Source organism: Arachis ipaensis, chromosome B8 (genome assembly GCF_059453495.1).
Source record: "Arachis ipaensis isolate K30076 ecotype BB chromosome B8, ASM5945349v1, whole genome shotgun sequence".
NCBI classification, from domain to species: domain Eukaryota; kingdom Viridiplantae; phylum Streptophyta; class Magnoliopsida; order Fabales; family Fabaceae; genus Arachis; species Arachis ipaensis.
The window spans coordinates 57,922,223-57,938,986 of NC_142443.1; the positions used below are offsets into that span (position 1 = coordinate 57,922,223).

General features: G+C 39.7%; 1 non-coding gene across 1 annotated transcript; it reads left to right on the top strand.

Annotated features, from left to right (window-relative positions):
• The first annotated feature begins 16,272 nt into the window (after positions 1-16,272).
• On the top strand, positions 16,273-16,379 carry LOC148548222 (small nucleolar RNA R71). The gene has a single exon (XR_015897837.1). It is a non-coding gene; the product is annotated as a small nucleolar RNA R71 (small nucleolar RNA).
• The last annotated feature ends 385 nt before the right edge of the window (positions 16,380-16,764 follow it).

Below are 16,764 nucleotides of genomic sequence, written 5' to 3' on the forward strand. Positions count from 1 at the left end.
AATCTTCCCTCTAGTGTCCTCCTGGCGCTAAACGCCCAAAATGCTACCTTTTTGGGCATTTAACGCCCAGCCAGGTACCCTGGCTGGCGTTTAAACGCCAGTTTTCCTTCCTCACTAGGTGTTTTGAACGCCCAGCTTTTTCTCTGTAATTCCTCTGCTGACTGTTCTGAATCTTCAATTCTCTGTATTATTGACTCGAAAAGACACAATTTTGAAATTTTTTTTGAATTTTTAATGATGAGAAATAATCAAAATGAAACTAATCATGGAAAACTAAGATTAAATCAACAATGCATGCAAGATACCAAACTTAGAAGTTTGTATACTAAGGACTATAATAATTTGAAAATGCATATGAGAAACAACAAAAGACACAAAACAAGAGAATTTAAAGATCAAAGCAAGGAAATCATCAAGGACAACTTGAAGATTAATGAAGAATATGATGCATATATTTGAAAAATGCAAGTAGAATAAAGACATGCAATTAACACCAAACTTAAAATTAGACCTTAGACTCAAACAAGAAACATAAAATATTTTTTTGATTTTAAGATTTTATAAATTTTTTTGTGATTTTTCAAAAATTGTCTGGAAAAGAAAATAAAGAGATTCAAAATTTTTAATGAGAATTCTAGGAATCATGCAATGTTAGTCTAAAACTTCCGTCCAGGAATTAGACATGGCTTACTAGCTAGCCAAGCTTTCAGTGAAAACTTCGGTCCAAAATACTAGACATGGCCAATGGCCTGCCAAGCTTTAGCAGATCATTACGTTCAATAGCAAAATTGATAGAAATCAACAAGCTCTTGTGATGATAAGTTGAAATCTCGGTCCAAAAGATTAGACATGGCTTCACAGCCAGCCAGACTTCAACAAATTATCATGAAACTCTAGAATTCATTCTTAAAAACTCTGAAGAACAGAATAGAAAATTTTTTGTATTTTTGAATTTTTTTTTCGAAAATAAAAAGTAAAAGCTTAAACATAAAATAAAATTACCTAATCTAAGCAACAAGATGAACCGTCAGTTGTCCAAACTCGAACAATCCCCGGCAACGGCGCCAAAAACTTGGTGCACGAAATTGTGATCATCAATGGCGCCAACATCATGGTATGCACAATTGTAATCTCAATTCTCTATCACAACTCCACACAACTAACCAGCAAGTGCACTGGGTCGTCCAAGTAATAAACCTTACGTGAGTAAGGGTCGATCCCATAGAGATTGTCGGCTTGAAGCAAGCTATGGTCATCTTTTAAATCTCAGTCAGGCGGATTCAAATGGTTATGGAGTTTAAGATAATTAAAAGATAAATAAAACATAAAATAAGATAGAGATACTTATGTAATTCATTGGTGAGAATTTCAGATAAGCGTATGAAGATGCTTTGTTCCTCCTGAACTTCTGCTTTCCTATTGCCTTCTTCCAATCATTCATACTCCTTTCCATGGCAAGCTGTATATTGGGTTTCACCATTGTCAATGGCTACCTCCCGTCCTCTCAGTGAAAATCGTCCAAAATGCGCTGTCACCGCACGGCTAATCATCTGTCGGTTCTTGATCATGTTGGAATAGGATCCATTGATCCTTTTGCGTCTGTCACTACGCCCAACACTCACGAGTTTGAAGCTCGTCACAGTTATCCCTTCCCAGATCCTACTCGGAATACCACAGACAAGGTTTAGACTTTCCAGATCTCAAGAATGACCGCCAATAATTCTAGCCTTTACCACGAAGGTTCTAATCTTAGATTAGAAACCCAAGAGAGTATACTCCAGCTGTCATCCAATGACTACGTTGAACATCATGTAGATCGCTTTGTGGTTGTCAGGCACGCGACCTTGGTTAAGCGAGTAACGAAGATTGGGTGATTGTCACGGGTCACCCCTCCATTCTGACTTAACTGAATTAAGTACGAGAGTATATCTTGGAGAAGAAGTAGGCATGAATTGAATAGAAAAATAGTAGTAATTGCATTAATTCATGAAGAACAACAGAGCTCCACACCGTAATCTATGGTGTGTAGAAATTCCACCATTGAAAATACATAAGAACAACAGGTCTAGGCATGGCCGAATGGCCAGCCTCCCATAAAGGTCTAAGATAGCATAAGACTAATCAAAGATGAAAATACAATAGCAAAAGGTCCTATTTGTAGAAAACTAGTAACTTAGGGTTTACAGAAATGAGTAAATGATGCAGAATCCACTTCTGGGCCCACTTGGTGTGTGCTTGGGCTGAGCATTGAAGCTTTCATGTGTAGAGGCTTCTCTTGGAGTTAAACGCCAGCTTTTATGCCAGTTTGGGCGTTTAACTCCAGCTTTTATGCCAGTTCTGGCGTTTTGACGCCATAATTTCTATGCTGACTTGGAACGCCGGTTTGGGACATCAAATCTCGGGCAAAGTATAGACTATTATATATTGCTGGAAAGCCCATGATGTCTACTTTCCAACGCAATTAATAGCGCGCCAATTAGGCTTCTGTAGCTCCAGAAAATCCACTTTGATTGCAGGGAGGCCAGAATCCATCAGCATGTGCAGTCCTTTTTCAGCCTCTGAATCAGATTTTTGCTCAGGTCCCTCAATTTTATCCAGAAAATACCTGAAATCACAGAAAAATACACAAACTCATAGTAAAGTCTAAAAATGTGATTTTTATTTAAAAACTAATAAAAATATAATAAAAACTAACTAAAATAAACTAAAAATATACTAAAAACAATGCCAAAAAGCGTATAAATTATCTGCTCATCAGGCCTTTTATAGAGAAAAATAGATGGCGGGTGCTTTGAAAGAGCACTTCAGGAGTTCAGGTAGTTTTTGGGAACCCGCACGCCCACCTTTGAGGCTCGTGCATCTTGGAAGTGTATTGAACCAAATTTGAAAGTGTGGGAGTTCCAAGAATGCAATTTCAATAGGTGCATGTGATCATAATTGATTGAAGATCTTTTGACATGAATGTTCCAGGAAGAATCTTCAGAATATGAAATTACAAGAATGTCATGTCAATAGGGATATGAAGCAATTTTGAATTTATGCTCACATAACAATCCACACATAAATGCACCACATTTACACTAGCCGATGGAGGTTCAAAATAGACTTTTGTTGGAGCTAAGAAGGGTGCTATTTGGACACCAAACTTGCTTCTTTGCATGTACTTTTTGTGCACTAATGGCTAGGATTCCATGTGCATAAGCCACATATAGCTTGCTTAGAAACTTAGCATTGGTGATCACACCAAACTTAGTTTCTAAGACACTTTTGGATCAATGCTCTATGCATATGCAATATAGAGTATGCTTAGAAACTTAGTTCAAATTTTGGTGTTCACACCAAACTTAATTTCTAAACAAATTTTCAATTAATGCTGTATGCAAGAGTGGACTAGGAAAGTAATTGAAACTACCAACATTCACATAAATTGAAGGCAAAATGTGCAATAAATCTCAAGATAAAGTGAGACAAAAGTAAGTATCACAAGCCAAAAATTGAAGATAAAAACTATCAAAGGAACAAAACTAAAATTTTAAAGACTAACTATCAAAAGAACGAAACAAAACTAATAATTAAAAGACAAAACTCAAGATCAAATGAATTTAAAAGGATATCATGGTTGGGGTGCCTCCCAACTAGCGCTTCTTTAACGTCGCTAGTTTGACGGTGCATCTTTGCTTAATGGAATTGTACTTCACCCTCTGGCTATCCATTGCCTCACTCAAGTAATGTTTGAGTCTATGTCCATTCACTGTGAACATCCTCTTTGATTCTTCTTACATGATCTCTATGTGTCCATAGGGTGAAACCTTGGTGACCAAGAAAAGTCTGAACCATCTGGACTTCAACTTCCCAGGAAATATCCTCAATCTTAAGTTGTGTATAAGGACTTTTTGGCCAGCTTCAAAGCTTCTTGCTGTTATCTTTGATCATGCCATCTTTTGGTTGGTTCTTTGTATATTCTGGCACTTTCATAAGCATCTATTTTAAATTTCTCTAGCTCATTCAATTGCAAAAGCCTTCTTTCACCAACAGCTTGGTTGTTAGAGTTCAATAATCTTGTAGCTCAAAATGCTTTGTGTTCCAACTCTACAGGGAGATGGAAAGCTTTTCCATATAGCAATTGATATGAAAACATACCAATTTGGGTCTTGAAAGCTGTTTTGTAGGACCACAAGGCATCATCTAATTTCTTTGACTAATCTTTTTTGGATGCTTCAACAGTTTTATCAAGAATTCTCTTGAGCTCCTTGTTTGAAATTTCAACTTGTCCACTTATTAGGAGGTGATATGGTGTGGCCACTTTGTGTTTTACTCCATACCTAAGGAGGAGAGCTTCAAGTTGTTTATTGCAGAAATAGCTCCCTCTATCACTAATCAAGGCTCTAGGCACACCAAATCTGCTGAAAATGTTCTTTCTTAGGAAGTTGGGAACCACCTTGGTATCATTTGTGCGAGAGGGAATTGCCTCTACCCACTTGGAAACATAGTCTATAGCAACTAGAATATAATTGTTTGAGTATGAGCTTGGGAATGGTCCCATGAAATCAATATCCCATATATCAAATAATTCTACTTCCACTTTGTAATTTTGGGGCATCTCATTCTTCTATGGCAAGCTTCCTGCTCTCTGACACTCATCACATCTCTTTACAAATTTTCTTGCATCTTTAAAAATGGTTGGCCAAAAGAAGCCACATTGAAGCACCTTTGGAGAAGTTCTCTCTCCCCCAAAATGACTTCCATATTATGACCCATGACAATGTCATAGCACCTCTTGACCTTCTTCATGTGATATGCATCTTCTTATCATACCATCAGAAGAGGTAAGGCTCATCCCAGAGAAAGCACTTGGCATCATGAATTAGCTTCCTTCTTTGTTGCTTGTTGAATGAGTGAGATATTGCTCCAGTGGCTTTGAAATTGGCTATGTCAACAAACTATAGAGCTTCTTGAATCATCAACAATTGCTCATCAGGAAAGTGCTCATTTACACAAGGGTTGAATGCTTCATGATCTTCACAAGGAATTCTAGAGAGGTGGTCAGCAACTTGATTCTCTATCCCTTTTCTATCTCTTATTTTATGTCAAACTCCTGGAGTAGAAGAACCCACCTAATCAATCTTGGCTTTGAATCCTATTTGGTTAGCAAATATTTCAAGACAGCATGATCAGTGAATACAATAACTTTAGATCCAATCAAATATGATATGAATTTATCAAAAGCAAACACTATTGCTAATAATTCCTTCTCAGTTGTTGTATAGTTCTTTTGAGTTCTATTGAGAACCTTACTATCATAATAGATCACATGTACTAGCTTGTCTCTCTTCTGTCCTAATACAGCACCAATGACAAAATTACTCGCATCGCACATTAATTTAAAAGGTAGATTCCAATTCGGTGGTGCTATAATAGGTGCAGAGGCAAAGTCTACTCTTAAGGTTCTCAAATGCTAGCATGCATTCTTCATCAAACTTAAAGGGAACATTAGAGACTAATAAGTTGCTCAAAGGCTTTGAAATCTTAGAAAAGTCTTTAATGAACCTTCTGTAGAATCCAGCATGCCCCAAAAAATTTTTTATTGCCCTGACATTGCTAGGTGGGGGTAATTTTCAATTATCTCCACTTTATCTCTATCTACCTTTATGCCTTTGTTAGAGATTCGGTGGCCAAGAACTATACCCTTAGTGACCATAAAATGACACTTTTCCAGTTTAAAACTAAATTAGTTTCTTAGTACCTCTTTAGAACTAAGGCAAGATGATGTAGGCAATTAGAAAATGAATTTTCAAAAACTGAGAAGTCATCCATCCATGAAGACCTCTATGAATTTTTCAATCATATCAGAAAAAATGGACAACATACACCTATAAGCAAAAATTCCATATGGACATGTGAAAGAAGTTTTCTCTTGGTCTTTAAGATCCACTACAATTTGGTTGTAGCCTGAATAGCCATCCAAAAAATAATAATAGGTATGTCCTGCTAGTCTTTCTAGCATTTGATCCATGAATGGAAGAGAAAAGTGATCTTTCCTGGTGGCTTCATTGAGCTTCCTATAGTCTATGCACATACACCACCCAGTCACAATTTTTGTGGGATCAATTCATTCTTCTCATTAGGCACTACAATGATACCATCATTTTTAGAAATCACTTGGACCGGGCTCACCCATGAGCTGTCTGAGATGAGATAGACCACCCTTGCTCTCCATAATTTCAGCACCTCTTTTTGCATAACCTTTTTCATTATAGGATTTAATCTTTTTTTGTGGTTAAACTATGGGTCTTACATCATCTTCTAAGAGGATTTTGTGCATGCACATTGTTGGACTAATCCCTTTAAGATCAGAGATAGTCCAACCAATGGCATCCTTGTGGCTCCTCAAAACTTCAAGAAAATTTCTCTCTTCCTCCTTACTTAGTGATGAGCTAATAATCACTGGAAAGGTGTCATCATCTCCCAAGAATGCATACTTGAGAGTAGAGGGTAATGGCTTGAGTTCAAGCTTGGATGCTTCCTCTTTATCTTTCTTTTTCTCTAGCACAATTGGGGTGGTTATAATCTCCTCTAGTTCTTCATTATATGGCTCATGAGCAACTTCAAAAGCTTCATCAAACTTCTCCTCTCCCAGGGCCTCATGCACTAAGAATTCAATGACATTAATCCTCATGCATTCTTTAGGAGGTTCACTTGGATAGTTCATTCCCTTAAAGACATTAAACACCATCTTTTCTTCATGTACTCTAAGAACTAGTTCTCTCTTTTGAACATCAATGATAGCTCTGGCAGTTGCCAAGAATGGTCTTTCCAAGATGATTAAGGCATTGACATTGTTCATGCCTTGGGTCGAGTTGCACGACCCGGGCTGATAGAAGACAAGTCGATCGACCTCTTTAGGTCAGGATTACCCGAGCTCTTCTTAAAGAGCTCGGCCAAATAGCTACAGGGAGCCTAAGCAGGCCCAAATAAAGGGACGTAGCCCAATTTAAAGGCGACTCCCCTCAAGATAAGATGACTTCACTAAGAAGATAAGATAAGATAACTAACTTATCTTATCCGGAAAGGTTATCCTACACTACTATAAATACGCTGGAGCACCCAAGTATAACTTATACTCTGATTCTACAATAAACCTACTAAAAGCCCATGCTAACTTAAGCATCGGAGTCTCTTGCATGTACCACCACCCTCCGGTGATCGAGGATCAGCAGCTCCACCAAGTCCAATAGGTCGAACATGACAGCTCCAGCCACCACCGCAGATCTCGACCGAGATCGACCTACAGTTTCAGGTAACCCTCGGAACATTGGCGCCGTTGCCAGGGAATCTGGAAGTCATCTCATCACTATGGTGGACGACCATGACAATGACCATAACTCTGATTTAGAAAATAGAATGCGGACACCACACCCAAAGATACACCTCCACAAAACAGAGAAAAGCATCCTCCAAATTCAGAAATTCTAGAAGCTCCCCGAGAACAACAAGGTTGCCTCAAACAGCTCGAACAGGAAGCAGAACACTAACGCGAAGCTAAAAGGGACCTCCGGAGAGAAACTAGACGACGTCGAGAGCTAGAAGATAAGCTCCTAAAGCTCGAAGCTTTGATGCACGGAAACTTGTCCCTTAACAAATCTCCCTCGGTAAGTATACCGAATTATCGTCAAGTAATAACTCACAAAAGAGTGAGGTCGAATCCCATAGGGATTGATTGGTCAAGCAACTTTAATTGAAAGAATGTTCTAGTTGAGCTAAGCAGAATGTGAGTTGAGAATTGCAGGAAATTAAATGGCGGGAAAGTAAATAGTAGAAAATAAATGACGGGAAGTAAATTGCAGAATCTTAAATGGGGAAGGGAAGTTTAGCATGAAAGTAAATGGCATAAAGTAAATAGAATGGGTAAGATCAGAAATGGGGAATTCATATTGGGCTTAGGAGATGTTGCATTCTCCGAATCAAGTTCATTTTCATCTCTTCCTCAATCAATGCATTCATTGATCTCCTTGGCAATCTTAAGTGATTGAATTCCAATTTCTTAGTAATTCAATCTCTCAAATCAGATCAATAGCCAATTCCTTGGTCTAATTGCTCATGAGAAGAGATGAAGTGTGGTCACTGATTATACCACATGTATTTCTAAATCAAAGTATTGGGAGAATTATATGTCATCATATCCGCCCAAACCCCAATTTGGTCCAACATGAGAAAGCATTTCTAGCATGATCTCTTCATCCCTTTTCCAAGGTTCAGAAGAGATCCAAGTATGAATAGCTTCTTTTCCAAGATAACTACTCAATTGGATGAAGATTGAAAGCTTTCTAGCAAAATCAAGAGAAAAGAAAGAAGAAGAATAATGAAAACTATTATTGATCCATCAAATTACAACAGAGCCCCCTAACCCAATGAAAGGGGTTTAGTTGTTCATAGCTCTGGGAATGGAAAGCAAAGATGGAGAGTACATTCTAAAAGTTAAACTAGAAGTGCAGAGAAAGTAAAATACAGAGAGTAATTCTAATAATGCCAAAAGCTCCTTTCTAGTTCAAAGCTCTCCCTATTTATACTATTCTTCTGATCTTCTAGTTGGCTCTTCAAGTCTTGGATATGGGCCTTTGGATCTTGAGTTGAAGCAGTTATCTTTTTTAGTGGGCTCAGCTTTACTTGTAGAGAAATTGTGAAGTAGGCAGGGACTTTAGCTTAGGGCGTTAGTGGTGTTAACGTTAAGTGAAAATGTGGGGTTGAGAACGTTAGTGACAATCACCTTTTTCACTAACGTCCTAACCCAAAGTGGTCCACGTTAACTTCAACGTTAGTGGCACTAACGTGACCACTAACGTTGACCCTTGACCCTTCGCAAACGTTACTGGGGTTTACCTTTTTCAATAACGTTGAGAGTACCCCTTTCTCCCTACATTAGAGTTCATGTTAGAATAGTTAACGTGGCCTTTAACGTAGGCTTGCCAAATCTTCGAGAGCGTTAGTGACACTTACCTTTGTCACTAACGCTTCAGAACGCCCCTACTTCCCACGTTAGAGTTCACGTTAACTAGGTTAACGTGACTTCTAACGTGGTATTGATAGCCATCTCCAACGTTAGTGACAAAGGTGAGTGTCACTAACGTTGGCTCATCATTCTCTCCTTCACGTTAGCTTCCAAGTTAACTGAGTTAACGAAGCAACTAACGTGGCTCAAAGTGGCTTAGTCCAACGTTAGTGACAAAGGTGAGTGTCACTAACGTTGGCCATTCCTTGCTTCCCCACGTTAGAGTCCACGTTAACTGAGTTAACGTGGCTCTTAACGTGGCCCTTATGAGCTTGGTCCAACGTTAGTGACAAAGGTGAGTGTCACTAACATTGGCTTCCTCGTTAGAGTTCACGTTAACTGAATTAACGTGACTCTTAACGTTGACAATTGCCTCTTTGGAGAGTTAGTGGTACTTACTTTTACCACTAACGTTGGAGTTCTACTTCTCTTCTACGTTAGCTTCCACGTTAACATAGTTAACGTGGCAACTAATGTGGGCTATGATGGCTCACAAAGGCGTTAATGGCGATCACTTTTCTCATTAACGTTGCAAGTTAGCCTCCATTCCACGTTAGTGGTCACGTTAGCTAGACTAACGTGGCTACTAACATGGTTCTTCCTTGCTTCCTTTGTCCTGAAATCAAGCAATAAAGTGCATCAAAGCTCTAATCCAAGTTATGAGAGATGCATCATTCAATTTGTCCTATAATTCATGCATAATTCTCATGAAATCATGTAAAATTCACAATGTTTGCTTGAATCAAGATGTAAGTGATTATTTACCCAAAACTTGCTTATTTCCTAAGAAAATGCATGAAACTACCTTAAAATCATAAAGAAAAGGTCAGTGAAACTGGCCAAAATGCCCTGGCATCACAACACCAAACTTAAAGCTTGCTTGTCCCTAAGCAAGTACTGGAACAAGAGAATGATGAATAAAATGACAAGATGAATGAATCATTATTGTGGAAGTCATGTTCTTGGTTTTATGGGGTTTCATGCATAGCAACTTAGGTTCATTCCTTTACTGGCTTTCAGACCTTTATCATGCCTTGGAATACTCACTTGATTGCACCCTTTGAGACTTTTATTTATTGATCCCTTTGTCTTTCCAAGGTCTATTTCATCCTTAGGCTAAGTGTTCTGTGAGGGGGCGACTCTTTAAGATAAGCTTTCAGCCAACACTCCTGAACCAGTTGGTTCTAGGTGCTAGGTGTTAAAACACCCCTAAGGACTTACTCCCTCAAGTCTCTCTCCCCCATACATGCACACCACAGGCACATGGTTTGTTATTTTCTTTCCTTGAGGTCTTGGTGTCCAGTACCTCTTTGGGTTACTAAATATTCTGTAGCAAGGTTGCTCTTGATAGTGAATTTTCAGTTGATAATCCCGGGTTAGTTAACCCAAGTTACCAAGTGATGAAGCACTCCTAAGAACTTATTCATCCAAGCAGATCTTTGGTACAAGAGCACCACAGACACATCCCTTAAGTTTCAAGCCCTTGGTGCCTAGCCTTATTCTTTATTAACTTTTCTTTCTTTTTCAAATCTTATTGTTCTTTTCCTTTTTCTTATTAGGATATTATTATTTAGCTAGTCTCATGGGGTGTGTTTCAAGTATATGATTCAGGACAGATAGTTGCCTTCCCACCTTGTTAGTGAACCAACTTAGCTAAGTGATTACTACACCACAAATTTAAGAACCTACTCCACAATTTGAACATCACTCTGGTCTTTCATAACATCTCTTTTTTTTTTTATTTAGCTTAAAAGGACAAGCATACAATAAGCAAGATGAAAATAAAAATAGGCAACTTGACTAGCAAGTATAGACCTAAGCAAAAACAAACATCAAATTCTAGTGAATTAAGCTTAAAGAGTGACTATTAATCAAGGGCACATTCAGACTTCCAAATTGATTATTTCCAAGCATATGGAGTCAAGTAACAATACAACCTTTTGGCGATGCCTTTCAGCTACCCATTTGTTGTCATCCTCCATAGCTTCTGCATCCTTCCTCGCTTCCTTGGATGATGGTGCACTGTTTTTCCAAAAGATTGATTAAATCCCTGCAAAGTTATTGGAAGTTGCTTGTCCCCAAAGCACTTGAGAGATAGTTAGTATGCATGTATGCTTGTGCATTTTAGAACTTAACTTGGTGTGTGAACACCAAACTTAGTTCCTTGCCTAATACAGCAGGTTGAATGCATGCAGAAAATCTCATGTGTTGTTATTAGCAAGACAACTAGAAACTAACTACTGTTAAGTGGTTCCTCTGATTGGTTGGATCTAGTAATTTGCGCTTGAAGGAGTGTAGTGTGATTCTAACTGAAATCTTTGGTGGAACACCAAACTTAGAATTACACACTCACTTTTGTATTGTTTTGGTGTGTAACACCAAACTTAGCTCCTCACAATACGGGGGAAACTACTTGTGATTTTTATTAAAATGCAAATGAAAAGAGAACTACCTTAGGTTGGGTTGCCTCCCAACGAAGCGCTCTTTTAGCGTCGCTAGCTCGACGATTCCTCCATCACTTGAGGTGATACTTCACTTTGGGATTTTCCCCATGTGGCCCATGTAGTGTTTGAGCCTCTGTCCGTTAACAGTGAACATCCTCTTTGAACTTTCCTTCATGATTTCTATGTGCCCATACGGCGAGACCTTTGTGACAAGAAAGGGTCCTGACCACCTTGATTTAAGTTTCCCAGGGAAGAGTCTTAATTTGGAATTGTAGAGGAGCACTTGCTGTCCTTCTTCGAAGCTTCTGGGTGTTAAATGGAGGTCATGCCTTCTCTTTGCCTTTTCTTTATAAATCTTGGTATTTTCATAGGCTTGAGATCTGAACTCCTCCATTTCTTACAGCTGCAAGACTCTCTTGTCACCAGTAGCAGTACTATCAAAATTTAGCAGCTTGAGGGCCCAGAGGGTTTTGTGTTCCAGCTCCAATGGTAGATGACAAGCCTTTCCATACACCAGTTGGTATGGGGACATCCCGATTGGTGTTTTGAATGCCGTTCTGTATGCTCAAAGAGCATCATCCAACTTCTTCGACCAATCCTTCCTTGATGCTCCCACAGTCTTTTCCAGAATTTTTTTTAGCTCTCTGTTAGATATCTTAGTTTGCCCACTTGTTTGGGGGTGGTAAGGCATAGAAATCTTGTATTTCACCCCGTATCATAGGAGGAGAGCTTCTAGTAGTCTGTTACAAAAATGGCTCCCTCCATCACTGATGAGTGCTCGTGGGACTCCGAACCGGCTAAAGATATTCTTTCTGAGGAAGTTCATGACCACCTTGTTATCATTCGTTGGGGTTGCAACAGCCTCTACCCACTTGGAAACGTAATCCACTGCTACCAAGATGTACTTGTTTGAATATGAGGTTGGGAAAGGTCTCATGAAATCGATTCCCCACACATCAAACAGTTCCAGTTCTAAGATGAAATTTTGTGGCATCTCATTTCTTTTGGGTAAGTTTCCAGCTCGTTGACATTCACTGCAATTCTTTACCAGTTCTTTGGGATCCTTGAAAAGGGTGGGCCAAAAGAATCCGCTTTGTAATACCTTGGCTGCAGTTCTGTCCCCTCCAAAATGGCCTCTATAGCATGAGCTGTGGCAGTTCCACAAGACCTCCCGTCCCTCTTCTTTCGAGACACATCTTCTCAGAATTCCATCTGAACACTTCTTGAAGAGATATGGTTCATCCCAAACAAAATACTTTGCGTCATTGATGAGCTTTCTTTTCTGGTGTTTGTTGATGTCTGGATGTAACGCCCCAGTTTCCTTAAAATTGGCAATATCTGCAAACCAGGGTGCTCTGTGAATCGTCATCAACTGCTCATCTGGGAAGAACTCATTTACATTTGTATCATGTGTTCCTCCTTTATCATGAGGGATTCTGGATAAGTGATCTGCTACCTTGTTCTCCACTCCTTTCTTGTCTTTGATTTCAATATTGAATTCCTGCAACAATAAGATCCATCTTATTAGTCTTGGTTTTGATTCTTGCTTGGCAAACAAATGTTTAAGTGCTGTGTGATCTGTGAAGACAATCACTTTGGCACCAATGAGGTATGATCTAAACTTGTCAAATGCAAAAACTATTGCCAGCAACTCCTTTTCAGTAGTGGTATAGTTTCTTTGAGTATCATTGAGGACTTTGCTGGCATAGTATATCACATGAACCAAGTTATCTTTCCTCTGTCCTAACATTGCCCCAATTGCGAAATCAGATGCATCACACATCAGTTCAAATGGTAGGTTCCAGTCAGGTGGGGAAATGATAGGGGCAGAGGACAACCTCTTTTTCAAGTTTTCAAATGCCAGCATGAACTTTTCATCAAAGATAAATGGTGTATCAGATACAAGGAGATTGCTTAAGGGCTTGGCTATCTTTGAAAAATCTTTAATAAACCTTCCGTAAAAGCCAGCATGCCCTAGAAAACTCCTAATTGCCTTGACATCACTTGGTGGAGGTAATTTTTCAATGAGTTCCACCTTGGCTCTGTCCACTTCAATGCCTTAGTTAGAAACCTTATGACCAAGAACTATTCCTCCTGTCACCATAAAGTGACATTTCTCCCAGTTCAAGACCAAATTAGTTTCTTGACATCTTTTTAATACCAGGGCCAGGTGATCTAGGCAATTAGGAAAAGAGTCTCCAAATACTGAGAAGTCATCCATAAAAACTTCGATGAATTTTTCTATCATATCTGAAAAAATGGAAAGCATGCAGTGTTGGAAAGTTGCAGGTGCATTGCATAGCCCAAATGGCATGCGCCTGTAGGCAAACACTCCATATGGGAAGGTGAAGGAAGTTTTCTCTTGGTCTCTTGGATCAACCACTATTTGGTTATATCCTGAATAACCATCGAGAAAACAGTAATACGCATGTCCTGCAAGTCTTTCCAGCATCTGATCCATGAAAGGAAGGGGGAAATGATCTTTTCGTGTAGCTTCGTTGAGTTTTCTGTAGTCTATGCACATCTGCCATCCTGTGACGGTCCTTGTAGGGATTAGTTCATTCTTCTCATTGGGGACTACAGTAATTCCTCCTTTTTTTTGGAACAACTTGCACAGGGCTGACCCATGGGCTGTCTGAGATCGGATAGATCACTCCTCCTTGCCACAACTTCATGACTTCTTTCTGTACCACTTCCTTCATGACTGGATTCAGCCTCTTTTGGGGTTGAATGGATGGTTTGACATCATCTTCCAACAGTATTTTATGCATACATATGGCCGAACTGATTTCCTTCAAGTCAGCAAGGGTCCATCCTATGGCATCTTTGTGCCTTTGCAATACTTCAAGTAGCTCTTCCTCTTGTTCTTGGCTGAGGGATGAGTTTATGATCATTGGATAACTTTCGTTTTCTCCTAGATATGCATACTTGAGAGTGGGTGGCAGTGCCTTTAGTTCAAGTTTGGGTGCTTCTTTCTTCCCATTCTTCTCCTCTATTGTACCCTGAACTTGAACCTCAGCTGTTGCAGCTTCTTCGGTTGATGCTGATTCCTCCTCTTCTGTTAATCCCTCAAGTTCTTCTTCTTCAAAAGTCTCTTGTACTACATCTTCCAGTGAGTCTAACCTCATACATTCTCCCGATGGTTCCTGTGGATAGTTCATGGCCTTGAACACATTGATCATCATTGTTTCATTGTGTAGTCTAAGAGTCAGTTCACCCTTTTGGACATCGATGACAGCTCCGACAGTAGCTAAGAATGGTCTTCCCAAGATGATAGAAGCCTTAGCTCATTCCTTCATGTCCAACACTACAAAATCTGCTGGAAAGATAAAGTCTCCTACCTTCACTAGCAAGTCTTTCACTATGCCGTGAGAAAACTTGAATGATCGGTCTGCCAGTTGTAAGGCCATTTTTGTTGGTTTGGGCTCCTCAATCTTCATTTTTCTCATCATAGCTACAGACATTAGATTTATGTTGGCTCCTAGGTCACATAGAGCCTTTTCCACTATTATTTCTCCTATAATACAAGGAATCTAGAAGCTCCCAGGATCCTTCATTTTCTGGGGCAATTTATGCTGAATGATGGCACTACATTCTTCAGTTAGTATCACAGTATCGTTGTTCTTCCAGCTTCTCTTTTTGGTCATCAACTCCTTCAAGAACTTGGCATAGAGCGGCATTTGCTCTATTACTTCAGCAAAGGGTATGTTAATCTGTAGTTTCTTGAATATTTCTAAAAATCTGGAGAACTGGCTGTTATCCCCCTTCTTTTTCAGTTGTTGAGGATATGGGACTTTCGGAACATATGGCTTTAGCTCTCCTTCCTTTTGATGTGAGTTGGAGGTGGGGGCTTGAACTTCATCTTGTTCCTCCTTCTTTCCAATTGAATCTTTCTCTTGTGATTTCTTGGAAGTCTCCTTCAGTTCCTTCCCACTTCTGAGGGTGATGGCTTGACACTCCTCCCTTGGCCTTGACTCAATGTTGCTGCAAAGGTCATGGCCAGGAGCTTGCTGGAATAGGTAGCCAATTTGTATCTCAAGTTTCTTGATGGCAGCATCTTGATTTTGTAGGTTAGATCGCACTTCCTCTCGGAACATCTTACTATCTTGAATCTCCTTGCATAAGCCTTCAAGTAGAGTCTCAATCCTTGATAGTCTTTCTTCCGATGATGGAGAGTTGAGATTGGAAGGATGAGAAGGGCCATTTTGACTTTGGTATGGATGTTGAGAAGTGTTGTTGGGTGGGTGTTGGTATGACCTCTGTGTGGAGTGTTGGTGAGTTGCATTGTTGTTGGGGTTGTGGCATCTCTGATCTTGGCCTTGGTCTTGTTGATTTCCCCATCCAAAGTTTGGGTGGTTCTTCCAACCAGGTTTATACGTTTTGGAGTATGGGTCATGATTCTGCCTAGGTGAATTCTCAATGTAGTTGGCTTGCTCCTGACTACCCTCTGCTTCTTCATTCACTCCTTCTTGAGTTGCTGCTGAAGTAGTGATTGCTGCTACTTGATTCCTCTCCATCTTCTTGGTGAGGTTAGCTAATTGCTTGGTAATCATCTTATTTTGAGCTAGCAGTGTATCCACATTGTTCAGCTCCATCACTCCTCTAGTATTGCCTCTTTCAGAAGCATAGAAGTAGTCATTCTCTGCTACAGTCTCAATGACATCTATGGCTTCTTCAATGGTCTTCTTCTTGTTCAGAGATCCCCCGGATGAGTGGTCTACTGCCTTCTTTGATTCATACGAAAGGCCTTCATAGAAAATGTGCAACTGCACCCATTCATTGAACATATCTGGCGGGCATCTACTTGTCAAGTCTTTAAACCTCTCCTATGCTTCATATAGAGTCTCACCATCCTGCTGCCTGAATGTTTGTACCTCAGCTCTCAACCTGTTGATCCGTTGAGGAGGCTAGAATCTTGCCAAGAACTTGTTCACCACATCTTTCCAGGTTGCTAAACTCTCCTTTGGAAAGGATTCCATCCATTTAGATGCTTTGTCTTTGAGCGAGAAGGGAAACAGAAGTAGTCTATAGGTGTCAGGAAGAACACCATTAGACTTCACAGTATTGCATATCCTCAGCAAGGTGGTTAGATGTTGATTGGGGTCTTCTTGGACACCTCCTCCGAATGAACAATTGTTCTGAACAAGGGTGATGAGCTGTGGCTTTAGTTCAAAGTTGTTGGCATGTATGGTTGGCCTTTGGATGCTACTCCCACAGTTTCCTGGGTTTGGGTTGATGTAAGAACCCAGAACTCTTCTCTCTTGCTCAGCCTGA